The following is a 15,635-nucleotide window of genomic DNA, read 5'->3' on the forward strand; positions in this document are numbered from 1 at the left end:
AAGGATGTTTTACAAAGGTATATTTACAACGCCTACAAGGGGCCCTTACACAAAAAAGAAAAAGAGAACCTAATCTATTTTGGGGTTACGTCCCCGGAAGCAGCCTCCTCGGGAACACCTTCCTCACCGTCCCCGCCCTCGGAGCCACTCACAACATCTTTATCATCTGAAGAGATGAGAAACCTGACATCGGTTTCCTGTGCCTTTGCTTTGGCTATCTCCTCAGTGAGGTCGAACCCTCAGGTGTGGATTTCTTCGAGAGTCTCCCTCCGGGCTTGCCACTTGGCCAAATCGTTGCTCCATCTTTCTCGATCGGAGGCCTCCCTCAGCTTCGCTTGAACAGCTGCGGCATTTCTTAAGTACACGGCAATGGTCTTATCAGTCGTGGCCCTCGTCTTCTCAACTTCAGCCTTAACTTGTGCAGCTTCAGCCTGGGCTCCAGCAAGCTCCGCCTCTAACTCCTCGATTTTCCTGGCCTGGGCCAGACCTTACGCTTTAATACCTCGGAGTTGAGTTTCGGCTGAGGTCAGTTGGGCTGTAACAGCTTCCTTATCGGCAGCGAGCTGATCCATGTTCTTTTTCCACCTATGGCAATCAGCCTTAACTTGATCAAGATCAAACCGGAGCTGCCCAATCTTCTCCAACTTTTGTTGCAGCTGACATAGCAAAGTGTTAGCCTCTGAAGTAGGGCCAAGAAGACCATACCCTGTTAATATCACAATTACTTGCTCATCTAGCTCGGCCTCGCTTTTCTAGCTTTGGCCAATTCAGCCCGGAGGTCCCTAAGCTCTTCTTCCATTTGGTTACAGAGGAGCCTCAAGCTCTTCTCTTTGCCCAAAACTTTCCTGAGCTCGGCCTCACATTGGCTCAGCTCGGCTCTAAACTTGACGATAGCCTATACATGAAGTGAAAATATGTTAGTCAAAGGAAAGGAAAGAAAGAAAAAATTACAGCGATGAAAGTTAATATTTACCTGAGAAAGGAGACGTTGAGCCTCTTCGAAGATGGTGGATGCATCATTAAGCTCGGTGGTATTCTCAATCCCAACATAGCATCCATGAAAGGGATCTTCCTCAAGGACCTTGCTCGGATCGGGCATACACAGAGCGTTAGCATCTTCGATTGCCTCCTCGGAATAAGATGGTAGAGAAAGGGAATGACCTGTTGTCATGGCTCCGAGCTCTTCACTCGGGGAGTTCTGATTGGATTCTAGGGTTCTCGCACTCTCCCCTTTGGGTATATTTGTTGAAGGCGGAGGAACGATCTTAATCTCCAGGAGCGCGGGGGCCTTGCCCAAATCTTTCTTAGGGGTTCCCTCACCACGGAGTGTGGTCTCTAGATCGGAGGGCTTGGCGGCCTCGATTGGTCTCCTAGTTCGGGGTACAAGCGCCGATTCACCACCGCCATTCTCTTCTTCCTCGTATTGGATGGCCAAATCCGGGCAGGCACCATGTCTTCTTGGGAGTCTTTGGGTTTCGAAGCCCTCTTTCTTTTATTTTCCTTCCCCGATTTTGAAATCGAGGGCGCAGTCTTTTCCCCGGGCGGAGCCGGCCTCATTATGGACACATCTCCAATGCCTGCACAAGTAAACGTGAATAAGTTGACGCCACCAGCAAATGAAAAATATCTGAAACTTTGGAAAAGAATTTACCATGATGTTTGGCCTCCCACTTGCCCCTCGATAATTCACGCCATTTGCGCTCATTGTAGGAGGAGGTGGAAGCTAATTTTTGGACCCAATCCTCGAGGTCGGGAACCGCATGAGGTGCCCAGGCAGTGGTTACAAAAAGGGTGAAGGCGTTGTGAGACATGAAAGTTGAATATGAATAAATACTGGGAAGAAGAACTCCACTAACAATTAAAGTTATATCTCTCCGGGAACGGCATTTTATCCCTGGGGATGATGCCCAGTCCTTACTCTAACGAATCGGCTCATCCAGCCTCGATCTTTGGTTTTGTCATTGCTGGCAAAGAAGGCTTTCGTAGTTCGACGTTGCAGCTTGATAAGCCCTCGAAATAGCTGGGGCCGATACAATCGAATCAGGTGGTTGAGGGTGAATTCCAACCCCTCGGCCTTCTCGAAAAAGTAGCGCAGCATGATCACGATGCGCCAAAAGGGGGATGAATCTGGCCGAGGGTGACTTCATATGTTTTGCAGAAGTCGATCACCACCAGATCGAGGGGACCCAGTGTGAAGGGGTAAGTGTAAACACTTAAAAACCCCTCTACGTGGGTAGTAATGCTTTTCTCGAGGCTTGGGATCTGAACCAAGACCTCGTCGCCCCAGTCGCAGTCCCTCTTCATGGCTTCGAGGTTCTTCTCCGATATCAGACTAATATATCTAGATGCATGCTCGCATCGGCCCGGGACATCGGGGGGATTTTCTATATCGAAATCCTTCTTAATTACGCAAGGGTCGGGGTGATTTCTTCAAGAGTCGGTGGCACTACCGGTTTGGCCGGCTGAGAGGTAGAGGAAGTCGACGCTTTATCTTTTTTGGGGACCGTTTTGGAAGTTTTAGCCATGATCTTGGGTTAAAGAGAGCAGACTGTGTTGGAATGTGGTATTTTACAAGAACCTGGCATTTTTGGCACTTAAAGAGGCTGTGGAAACAGATGATTAGAGAAAGAGATGAAGTAGGAAAGGATGTAATGAAAAACTAAAGTTCTTTACTCAAAGGAATAGCCTCATATTTATAGAAGGGCAACGACGGTTCGGCGGCGCTAGGGGCCGACCAGTACTGGCGCACATTCAATGTTTTGGAGAAGTGGACCGACGGGATATTTCAGTCACTTCGAGCGCCTATGTCACGGAAATGACGTCATTACTAAAGACTCCGGGGACTATCTGCATACGGTCAAAATCATATGCCTCCGATTTATAGGCTCGAGGGTCCATCCTAGGCCCATGTCCGGGCTAGGCCGAGTTCGAGCCCGGTGGACCAGATTCGAGTTTGAAGACAGAACGCAATGCTCGAGAGATAGGAATACGAAGAGTTCCAAAGATGAGTATGCTCGACCCCGAAATAGTACCGTTCTGAATTTACAACAGAATGTGCTAGATTCATGCCACGTCCCCAAAATCATGATAAGAGTTAAACAAACTTCTAGGTGCACTAGGTAGCTCCGATTAGTTTCATTCCTGGTGATGCTGGTGACCTAATACTTGCATTTGTACTAAGGCCATAATAGCCTTATTTATTTGTTGATTCTAGTCTCTTTGTTTGGCTATGAATTTGGTCAGTTCCATCTGAATCTCGGAGGCTTCACTAGTTACAATTCTTCGAGGTGATGGTTCTCTAAAACAATTCGATGGTGAATTCCTCGGAGTTTGATATAGGCTTAATTGTGACGACCGTATTCTATTTTTTCAGTCTGTTCATCAGTGCCATCTTGATTTTCAATTGATGTAATTGGTATATCTCTAGCAATGATAATTTGCTAAGACTGATAACAAGCAAAGATTAATAAAAGTATAGTTTTGGATGAATAGTAGAATTGCTTGGGTCCCATGGTGGGCGCCAATTTATTTAACCTAAAACCTAAAAAACAGTCAAATTTGTATAATAGGTCCACAAGAAATTGTAAAAATCTAATTAAACTAATCTTTGCTGATGGAAAAAAGTAAGTAAGATTAATAATTACAAATGTGTTATAAATAGAATTTTATTTACGGTGAATGTCTATATTTAGATAGATTCTAAGGTTTATTACTTGGTGGCTAAGTCACTCTCTCCCTATAAATAAAAAATTGTATTCCATTGTAATTCATTCCAAATCAATAAGAATTCTCTCTCCCTACTTTCTCTGCAATACTCTTCTTCTTCTTTTATTATTTCATAACACGTTATCAGCACGAGACTCTAACCAATTGAGTAGAAGCTTTTGGATTGAGAATAATGATTGTCAATTGTTCCATGAACTTTCTTCATGATAAAATTCTGGGTTTAAGGTAAGTATTTTACTTTATTTTTCTCTTTTAAATTCTTGACATTCTATAATTTGATTTTAAATACAAGAAAATATGGATATCTCTCAAAACAAAATTGGATCACGGTTCAATTGTAAAAATATTTGTTTAATTGACTCATGTACAACACATACAATATTCAATGAGAAGAAATATTTCTCTTATTTAAGTATATGTAAGGCAGATGTTACTACAATTTCTGGTAGTAGTAATCTAATTGAAGGCTCTGGAAGAGCTACTATAACTCTGTCTAAAGGAACAATACTTATCATAGAGAATGCAATGTTCTCCTCCAAGTCCAAGAGGAACTTGTTGAGTTTTAAAGATATCCGCTGAAATGGATATCATATTGAGACAATAGATGAGAATTATCTTGAGTATCTCATTATTACCAAGAATGTCTCTGGACAAAAGAGGGTTATTGAGAAGTTCCTATCTTTATCTTGTGGCCTGTATTGGACAAGAATTAGTGCAATTGAGGCACATTCTATTGTAAACCAAAAGGTAACTGATTCCATTACATTTCTACTTTGGAATGATCGATTGGGACACCCTGGATCAATTATGATGAGACGGATTATAGAAAACTCAAATGGGCATCCATTAAAGAATTTAAAGATTCTTTTAAATAATAAATTTTCTTGCACTTCTTGTTATCAAGGCAAGTTAATTATTAGACCATCACCAACAAAGGTTGGGATTGCGTTTTTGGAACATATACAAGGGGACATTTGTGGACCTATTTACCCACCTAGTGGGTCGTTTAGATATTTTATGGTCTTAATAAATGCATCTTCTAGATGGTCTCATGTGTCCTATTGTCATCTCGCAACCTCGCGTTTGCAAAATTAATGGCACAAATAATTCGATTACGGGTGCAATTCCCCGATAATCCAATTAAGTCTATTAGACTTGATAATGCTGCTGAGTTTTCATCCCAAGCATTTAATGATTATTGCTTATCAATTGGGATAAAAGTGGAACATCATGTTGCTCATGTTCACACTCAAAACGGCCTTGCAGAGTCTTTAATTAAAAGTCTGCAATTGAAGCAAAGCCGTCTACTCATGAAAACGNACATATTCATTCTTGGAAGAATATAAATGTGCTAGTCGTAGTGAATATGCCACACTCACCTCTAGAAAGAGATTTGAGATGATATAAGAAAATAATGTCATTATTTAGCATGAATGGTCATTGATCACGTACCTATTGTGATTATGCCAAATATTTTGGCAATGTGATTATTAAAAGATAACGGTAATGCAAGAAATAGATCTTGCATATAATTTTGACCATGACCATAATGGTATAACTTTCTCCTTAAAAGTTTATTCACCATATAGATGTTGATGAATATGTGGTAGTACCAAATTAATTGAGAGCTCTGGAAGAGCTAATTATTACTATTTTGGAGGAACACAATTGATTATCATGTCAATTTATTGTGTAGTAATAAGTCTCGAAGAAACTTAATTGAGTTTCTAAAGTATACGCTACAGCGGTTGATTATATTGAGACTATAAATAAAGGAAAAATTTAATATCTTCTATTACTACAACTTGTAGCGGGATAATATGTATGTGAAAAGCTACCCGCTTTATTCTCTAGTTTGTACTACACAAACAAAAGAATGCCACAATAAGGTAGAAGTTTATTGATATAAAAACCCATATCATAATAAACTTGGAGTCTATTGATAATTGCACACGTCATGGTGTAAATCTGAACTTTATCAATATTGATAAATTCAGTTGGCATAATTGGTTTAGCCATATTAATTTTAAGTATGCTGTGCAAAAATAAAAGAGAATTCATGTGGGTAAATATTAAAGAACTAGAAAGTTCTTTACAAATTCTCTTATGTTATTTGTTCTCATTAATTAATATACCAACTAAAATTGGGATTGAATCCCATGAATACTGAAAATATCAAAGGCACCTGCTATGTATACTACATAAGATGCATCTATGAGATGGTTACGTGTGCGATTATTATTAACCCGTAACCTGGCCGGTGTTTGCGAGGTAACTTGCTCAATAATTTAATTTCGAGCATAATTTCCAGATTTCTATTCAAGACAGTTCATCTTGATAAGTTGGTTTACAACACAATTGATTTAGCAAAATAATTTATTGAGTGCCTCCATTTAATAGCTAAACTATTGCTTATGAGAATAAAAGTTATATATGTCAATTTGATATATGTTATATACAAAAGTATATTATTTTCTCCTCTCACAAGTGGTTCAGGGTCAGGAACCAAATAATTCCATCTTATTATTATTAAAGTGCAGTGTATATTTTGATTAACACCATAACGCACAAAGGTGGATTTTCAAAGTTGAGGAAGCAAGTTAGTTTTTCTAACATGAGAGGAGACAAGATAAACAGTTGAGAAAAAGTTACGTGAAATAAATTCATCATGTGTACATCTAGATCCTAGAATAAAATAATATGTACTTGAAGTTCATAAAAGAATAATTCATTTGCAATATATTGCAAAGCATGCCAGACGCATTTGCTGACCCAAAGAAAGTAACTATATCTCATTGCAAATGCTCCTATTAAGTCCTAGAAGGACAAAATCTATGGTGCGTTTAAAGCGTATAGACAAATCGGTTTCAAATAAACTTCTTGATAAAGAAGATGAGCAAATGATCAAAATGATCATAATAAAGGAGGCAAGTGTTCTACAAGATCACATGACATAACACTTCATAAAATCTCAGGAGAGATTCAGGTACCTGAATATATGAATGAAGAGATATTTATGTTATGTCTATATGAAAATAAGGAGGTTGGAACTGATATAAAATGTTTATCGATGACATCGATAATATCGCTAAATATATATATGAGGATCTTAAGTCTAGAGAAACAATTCAAATATAATTGGTTTCATATGAAAGACATGTAGTTTTCGACATGTAGTTCAAACACTCGAAAGTATAAAGTCAATAGGTGTGTGCAATCACTTTCATGTATTTTATATGTGGGCATGACATGAAAACTTGATATGAATCTAAACTCTATTTAAATGGCTTATATGACTATACTGATATGATAATCCCTGAAGGATTTAAATCGCTTGAAGCATATACAATTCTTGATCTTGAAGTACCACATCCTCAGTGCAATTTGTGCACATATGTATCTTGCTATAACTATAAGCATGATAATGTGATAGCGAGAATACCTCTATGGAGATATTGAAAGCCATTCCACGATATTTATGAAGACATTATATCTCTATCAAGAATGATGATTTCAAGGTGCAATATATTCATTCAANGCATAGCCTAATTGAAGGGTGGATTCATAAAAGGAGATAGGACAAAGCACATTTCACCAAAGTTATTTTTTACTCATGATCTTCAAAAGAATGGTGATATCGATGTGCAACAAATCTGTTCAAGTGATAATATGGCTGATTTGTTCATCAAGTCTCTACCGACGTCAACCTTCAAGAAGCTAGTGTACAAGATTGGGATGCGAAGGCTCAAGGATGTGAATTGATGCTCTCATCATGGGGAGTTAATGCGCGTTGCACTTTTTTTTCCTTACAAGGTTTTGTCCCACTGGGTTTTCCTTGCAAGGTTCTTAACGAGGCAACCAAAAGGCGTATTGTTAGATATGTGTACTCTTTTTCCTTCTCTAGAATTTTTTTCCCACTGGTTTTATTTTAGTTAAGGTTTTAACGAGGCACATTATCTGTTGAATAGACATTCAAGAGGGAGTGTTATTAAATAGAATTTTATTTATGGTGAATGTCTATATTTAGATAGATTCTAAGGTTTATTACTTGGTGGCTAAGTCACCCTCTCCTTATAAATAGAGGGTTCTATTCCATAGTAATTTATTCCAACTCAATAAGAATTCTCTCTCCCTACTTTTCTCTTCAATACTCTTCTTCTTCTTTTATTATTTCATAACAAAATGAAAAATTATAATTATAGTATTACAAATGAAAGGAGTACTTAATGTGTAAACCTAACGTAATTGTTCCCTAAAATCGTGTATGCCTGTTATGAATATTATCGTGACGCCTGGTGGATTTGTAATCGCCAAAGAGTTAATACTAACTCTCAAATATTTCGAATTATGTTGATTTGACGATTATCTTATATAGACAATGTTGACTATTTAGGTGATCTCCTCCGGAATGACACTGTCTGGTCCTGATATGTTAACTACATGATATACTATATGGTTGACCTTTTGGTTCTTTAATAAGAGCAGGTTTGACTGACTTAGAGCTGACTAGGAAATACTTGTCACGTATCGTCTGTTGTGCTGGCCACGTAATATAATCGTATTTTACCAATATAATTGGTAATATCTTCTATTCTATTTTATGTGAAAGTGTGACAAGATATGAAGCTTAAGATACTAATTTGACAGATATAAAACATTAGTGAAGTGATTAAGTATGTTGACTAAATTTATATTCTTGCAAGTCTGATAGAAACAAAAGTGCGCCAAAACTATTTTTAAATGTTCTAAAATGAGAAGAATATCGTAAAATTTAAGCTAAATTACATTTTGCTCTCAAAAGAAAGATGTAATTTGAATTGGGTGGCATTAAGTTAGTCTTTTAAAGGGTTTTAAGAAATGTTGATGTCATACATCTTTAAAATTTTACGTAGATTTTACCGTTTAAAATAGCAAATATTGATTATACGATTCCGTCGTTGCAGAACCACTTGAAAAACCTAAAGGTCGTGATTGTCCCCAACGTCACCGCTAAGCAAGCCAACGCTGAACTACCCATTTAATTGTTCATTTTAATGTTTTTAAAATCTTCGATTTTTATGTTATAAGGAAACAAATGGTAAGTGAGTGCAGTAATGCAAAGCATAAACTAAACATGAAAGTAAGATAGTGAGTTAAATAATCAAAACCCATGAGTATCTACTAGAACTTCCCAAAATCCGGTGTCACAAGTGCACGAGCATCTAGTAGAATATACAAAACTCTCTGAGAACTACTGTCTGAAATAGAATAGACAGGAATGATAAAACAAAACAAGAGAAGGCTCCGGGTGCTGCAGAACGGAGCATGAGAAGCAGCACACCACTAAGCCTCCGGGCAATGCGGATGCGCGCCCAGACGAACTCCATATGCACCTACCTCAGAACCTGCACAATATGCGTGGAAGTTTAGCATGAGCACATAATCAACGTGTACCCAGTAAGTATCTAGTATAACCTCGAAGAAGTAGTGACGAGGGGTCGATATCCACACTTACTAGTGAGCAATACACATAATGTACAAGAATGTTAAATAGTCATGAAATACAACATCAATAATAGAATAAGAGGCAACAATTAAGTGATCTTGTAAATAAATAACAGTTAAAAGTTCCCAAATATCACATGCTAATCACAATAAGTAAGGGCCAACATGTATTTACAAATTCTCGAGTCAGGGGAGGTGTATCAAGTATAATCGGACTTCGAGTGACAACATGCACGAGTTATGCTGATATCACGATCCCAATTTCCCCCCGTAAGATGTCGTGATGGCACCTAGTCTCTAAGACTAGGTAAGCCTAGCATACATACAGAATTTAACTAAACTAGTAATAAAACTTTCAATTTAACAAATAACTATCATAAAAAGGACTCTGCAACTCAACTGGACATAACTCCAAAATCCGGTGATACCGAGTCACAAGTTGTAAACAAGTGTACTGAACATCCATATGTATCAGTTTCTATAAAAAGAGAATGAAATAGACTAGATAGAGGGTAACTCCGAAGCCTGCAAACGCCGGCAGGTATACCTTGAAGTCTCTGGTCCAAGCTCGACTCACTGATGCCTAGGCTGGTATGAAGTACCTGAATCTGCACAAAAAGATGTGCAAGAGTATAGTATGAGTACACCACAAGGGTACACAGTAAGTATCAAGCCTAACCTCGATAGAGTAGTGACGAGGTCGGGTCAAAGACACCTACTGAAATAATTAAAGAAACTGAGCAGGTACAGTATAGTATGATAATGAAAACAAGGAAAATGATACAAGGAAGAAATATAACAAGAATAACTAAACTGGAACTAAGGCAATTAAGATATCACAGAAGAAACTCATTATAGGAAAGCCAAGGAAATGATGCAAACAAACACAAGTGATGTAAACGAAAGGTATCAACAAGAATTATTACCAAGGTACCGCCTCGTAGTCTCATTTCATAAATCAAATCACAATCTTTCCTTATATCATTGTGGGAGCCTTACATTTAATTTTGAAAAATAATTTTTCCGAAATAGCTACCTGCGTTTTAGCCCATCTTATCACACCGCGTGGCTTCAAGTAGTTCCCCTACTAGCAACACGCGTATCAAGCCCATCTTATCTCACCGCATGCGTTTCAACCCCAATCCTTATACCACCGCATGCGTATCAATATCTCAACATATCACAAACCGCACCTCAAGTGCCCAATACCAAAACTTGCCAAAGAAGTCAGCAGTAATAGTGTTTCCACAATAAAAAGCCCACGGCTCAACCACAATATGTACAAGAGTCAAAACAATAGCAACCGAAAGTGAATAACTCAACAAGAATGGTATTTCAACAAATTTACAACTTTGCCTCAATGTGAATCACGACCTTTATAACTTCAACACCATAATTCAACAATAAGTTATTCCAAGAAATAACAACTTCAAATAAAGGAACTCAATAGTTAAATAATGAATAAGGAATTGAGAAAACAATAACTTCAACTAAGTATGTAAAGGCAATTAGCAAGTAAGTGATAAGACAATATCAACAATGTCAAGTAAAGCATGTGAAGATAGACTAATGATGATGAATATAACATGTTATGAAAACTCAATAGAAGGCATGAAAAGAATCTAAATAGCTAAAACCTGTCAATTACCACATTTAGCCCGTGTACACACTCGTCATCTTGCGTACACGGCTTCCACAAACCCACAATTAACAAAAAACAACACAAATCCTAAGGGGTACCCCCACACAAAGTTACGCAACACACTTACCTCTAAACATGCTAACTCAATCCATTAGTAAACCTTCTCCGCGATTATCCAACTCCGAACGGCTCTAATCTAGCCAAAATCAATGTGTACCATAAATACAAACTATAAGAAGCTATTCCGAACAATAAAATTGCAATCTTTAAAGAGAAACAAAAAGTCAACTCACAAAGTCAACCCTAGGCTCGCGTCTCGAAACCCGATCAAACTTATAAAATCCGAATACTCATTTGATAACGAGTCCAACCATACTAAAATTACTCAAATCTGACCTCAAATCGCCTTTCAAATCCTCAAAATATAGTCTATGAAGTTTCACAAATTTTTCCCAAATTTTCCAACCCAAATCACTAAATAAATGACAAAAATAACGATGGATATATATAATAGCCAAATCCGAGTTAGAATCACTTACACCAATGATTTCCTTGAAAATCCCTCGAAATATCACCACAAACCGAGCTCTCTAGGTCAAAAGATGAAGAATGAAATAAACCCTCATCTCTAGCCCTTTTCTCCCCAGCGATTTGTCTCGCACCTGCGAGCCTTCAGCCACATTTGCGGCTGTGCACCTACGGAATTTCTATCGCAGGTGTGGTTCTCACTTAGGCCCAGCTCCCTTCGCTTCTGTGGACAGCTGTTCGCTTCTGTGGCTTCTCGCTTCTGCGAGCCTGCTTCTGCGGAGATTCGACCGCACATGCAGTCCTTCACAAATACCTCCCAGGTCCGCTTATGCGGAACAATTGTCGCGCCTGCGGATGCTCATCTGCGCCCAAGTGTTCACACATGCGACCTTGGCCTAGGCTGGCCCTTTTTGCTTCTGCGATCATCCACCCCGCACCAGCGTGTCCGCACCTGCGGCCAAGCCCTCCGCAGGTGCAATGACACCAGAACAGCAGCAGCTTCAGCAAATCAACAAAGTCCAAAATGATCTAGTTTCAACCCGATTCATCCCCGGGACCCCGTCTGAATATATCAACAAGTTCCAAAACACATAGCGGACCTACTCGAGGCCTAAAATCACATCAAACAACATCGATTCTATGAATCGCAACCCAAATCAAGCCTATTGAAACTATAAACATTTAACTTCCAAAACTAATGCTGATTCATAACAAAACAACTGTGATTGACCTCAAATTTCGCACACAAGTCATAAATGACACAACACCAACTCTTGAAATCGGACCCCGTTATTAATAAAATCATCTCCCGGTCAAACTTCTCAACCTTCTAAACCTTCAACTTTCTAACTTTCACCAATTCAAGCCGAAACAACCTACGGACCTCCAAATCAATATCCGAAAATGCTCCTAAGTCCAAAATAACCACACGGAGCTATCGGAACCAGCAAAACTCCATTCCGGAGTCGTCTACACCGAAGTCAAACTCCAGTCAACTTTTTCAACTCAAGCCTCAAACTTAGGGACTAGGTATCCCATTTCACTCTATAACTCACCCGAATGCAAAACCAACTACCCCGAAAAGTCACATAACCACAATATAACTTAGAGGAGGCAATAAATAGCGAAATGGGGCTAAAATACTCAAAAAGACCGGCCAGGTTGTTACAGCCAAGGTTGTACGCCCAATCCATAATAATCGTGTACATACACTACCGAGATCGTACGGTCCGATCCATGGATGCATCCCATAATAATAAATATTGTCGAGGTGTTCGGCCTAATCCTCATGAATAGGGGAACTCTTCGGATTACGAATAATGTATTTACAACTTCAAGGTAAGACCATAGAAGAAAATAAATTTCCATCAATTACTAAACATTCCGCCAAATCTCTAAGTAATGAAGCTCGATTTAACATGATCCTTAACCAAATTTTACTTATTAATTCAAGCAATTAAACTAGCAAGTTGGGTTCAAATAGTGCAAGTAATAGCATAATAAAGGCCCACGTCTACCCGGACATAACGTGAATTTTAGCTACACACGGACTCTCGTCACTTCGTCCATACGTAGCACCCACAAGTAGTAGCAAATAACAATTTAAACACCTATTGTGACGACCCAAAATCAACCGTCGTGACGACGCCTATCGAGAACTAGGCCAGCCTCAACTCACCAACCCAACACAGTAAAATAACTTTAAAAGTAATGACAAAAGCAGTTAACATTAAAGAGATCTTTTGAAAACATAATAAACCCCAAAGTACGATACAATCCAGCCCAAAACCGGGGTGTCACTGAGTACATGAGTGTCTACATCAGAATATAGTTCACTATAGTGTCTAGAGAAATAAGTGAAAATACAACTAATGATAAAGAAAGATAGTCAAGGCCTGCGAACGCCGTGCAACTACCTTGATAGTCTTCGAACTCTGGAACCTCGACCAGCAACCGTCGTCGTGACCAGAATCACCTGGATCTGCACACGAGGTGCAGGGAGTAACATGAGTACACCAACTCAATAAGTAACGAGTCCAAGCTTTGGACTGAAAGGTAGTGACGAACTCAACTGGTATAGATAAAGATATAAATAACTGTGCAGAAACATAGGCATGCTTTCAATTTAATAGGCAGTTCAAAGCAGTAAAGTAGAACAGATACGAACAGTGTGAAGAATATAACTCTGCTACCTCTACATGCCAATGCACATGTTGTATGTGATGCACCATGCTGTCAGCCTCATGTGCTTACACTCTCAAATACTTAACCAATCAGTACTGTATATGGCTTATGGCCCAGGGAAGATCCATCCCGGAATACATCACTGACAACAGTCATTCAGTACCGAAGAAGGCCAATCCAGCCCTATGGAGTAGATCCGTCTCTAGGTATCAAACGCTTCGGAAAAGATCCATGGGAAGATCCATCCATCAATAATATCAACCGCGCTCACTTGGGGTGTGTATAGACTCCTGAGGGGCTCCTATAGCCCAAGTGCTATCACAAATATATATATAACCGCTGCGGCGTGCAGCCTGATCCCATAAATGTCACTCATAACTAGGATCTCAGCCTCACATAGTCATCAATCTCTCCAGTCTCACCCACCGGCTCACAATGTCATGAAAGCTAACCCGGAACAATGATATGATCTATCAATAAATAACACTGAGACTGAGATATGGTATAAAAATGCATGAATATGGCTGAGTACGGAATATCAATGAAATCAGTAAGATGACAGCAAGAAACGACCACTAGTGGTCTCAACAATACAGGCATAGAGCCTAAACATGATATCTAGCATGATTGACAGCTCAATTACTTTATCACACGGTGAAAACACGGATATCGATAGAATAAAGTCACTATAAGGTGCCATGGAATCCACCAGGTCACAATTCTCACGGTGCACGCCCGCACGCCGGTCACTCGACATGTGCGTCACCTCAATATCAATCACATAATGCATAATTCTGAGTTTCTAACACTCACAACCAAGTTTGAAAGCGTTACTTACCTCAAATCGAGCAAAATCCTACTCCGAAATGCTTTTGCCTCTAAAATCGGTCTCCAAACATCCCGAATCTAGCCACAAGTAATATAATACGATCGATATAGGCTAAAGGGATCAATTCATAAGAAAACTACTAAATTATAGCCAAAATCCGAAATCGGATCCAACATGGCCCCGGCCCACGTCTCGAAATCAAAATAAAAGTCACAAAACCGGAAAGCTCATTCACTCACGAGTCTAACCATACTAAATTTATCAAAATACAACATCAAATGATCACCAAAATCCCCAAAATTCGTTCTCTAAATCCCTAGCGTCAAACCCCAAATTTCAGCTCAACACCACACAATCTAGGTGGGAAAATCAATGGGGAAACAAGATTTATGATAAAAAATGAGTACTAGAAGCTTACCTCAAAATTCCCCTCGAAAATCCTCTCCTAAATCGCCTAAACCCAAGTCCAACGGTTGAAATAAGACTAAAATCGCGAACCCTTATTTTTAAATGTTCTACCTAGGCTTTTCGCACCTACGACCCGTTATCCGCACCTCGGAACCGCTCTGCGGTGAAATTCCCGCTTCTGCGGAAGCCACTTAAAACATCAGGCTCGCATCTGCGCTCTAGGTCTCACACCTGCGGAGTCGCTTCTGCGGCCTTACTTCTGCTTCTGCGAAATTGCCCAAATCTTTCTCCTTCGCATCTGCGGGCGCACCATTTCTCGCACCTACGATTTCCCAAGCCAACACCAAGCTCCGTATCTGCCCTTCCCCACCGCACCTGCGGCAATATCCTCGCAAGTGCGATTACACCAGCAACAACAACCTTCAGCAAAACTTCAAACTCCAAACTTGTTCCGTTAATCACCTGAAAACAACCCGAGGCCCTTGGGACCTCAACCAAACATAACAACAAGTCTTATAACCCGATACGAACTTAGTCGAATCCTCAAATCACATCAAGCAATGCCAATAACTCGAATTACACACGGATTAAAGCCTAATGAACTTTGAAAATTCCAAATTCCACAAACGACGCCAAAACCTATCAAATCACGTCTGATTGACCTCAAATTTTGCACACAAGTCATAAATGACACCAAGAACCTACTCCAACTTCCAGAAATCTAGTCCGACCCCGATAACAAAAAGTCCACTCCCGATCAATCTTTCCAAAATTCCAAATTTCGACAATTCAATCCTAATTCTGCTACGGACCTCCAAATCAAAATCCGGATGC

Source organism: Nicotiana attenuata, chromosome 9 (genome assembly GCF_001879085.1).
Source record: "Nicotiana attenuata strain UT chromosome 9, NIATTr2, whole genome shotgun sequence".
Classification (NCBI taxonomy): domain Eukaryota; kingdom Viridiplantae; phylum Streptophyta; class Magnoliopsida; order Solanales; family Solanaceae; genus Nicotiana; species Nicotiana attenuata.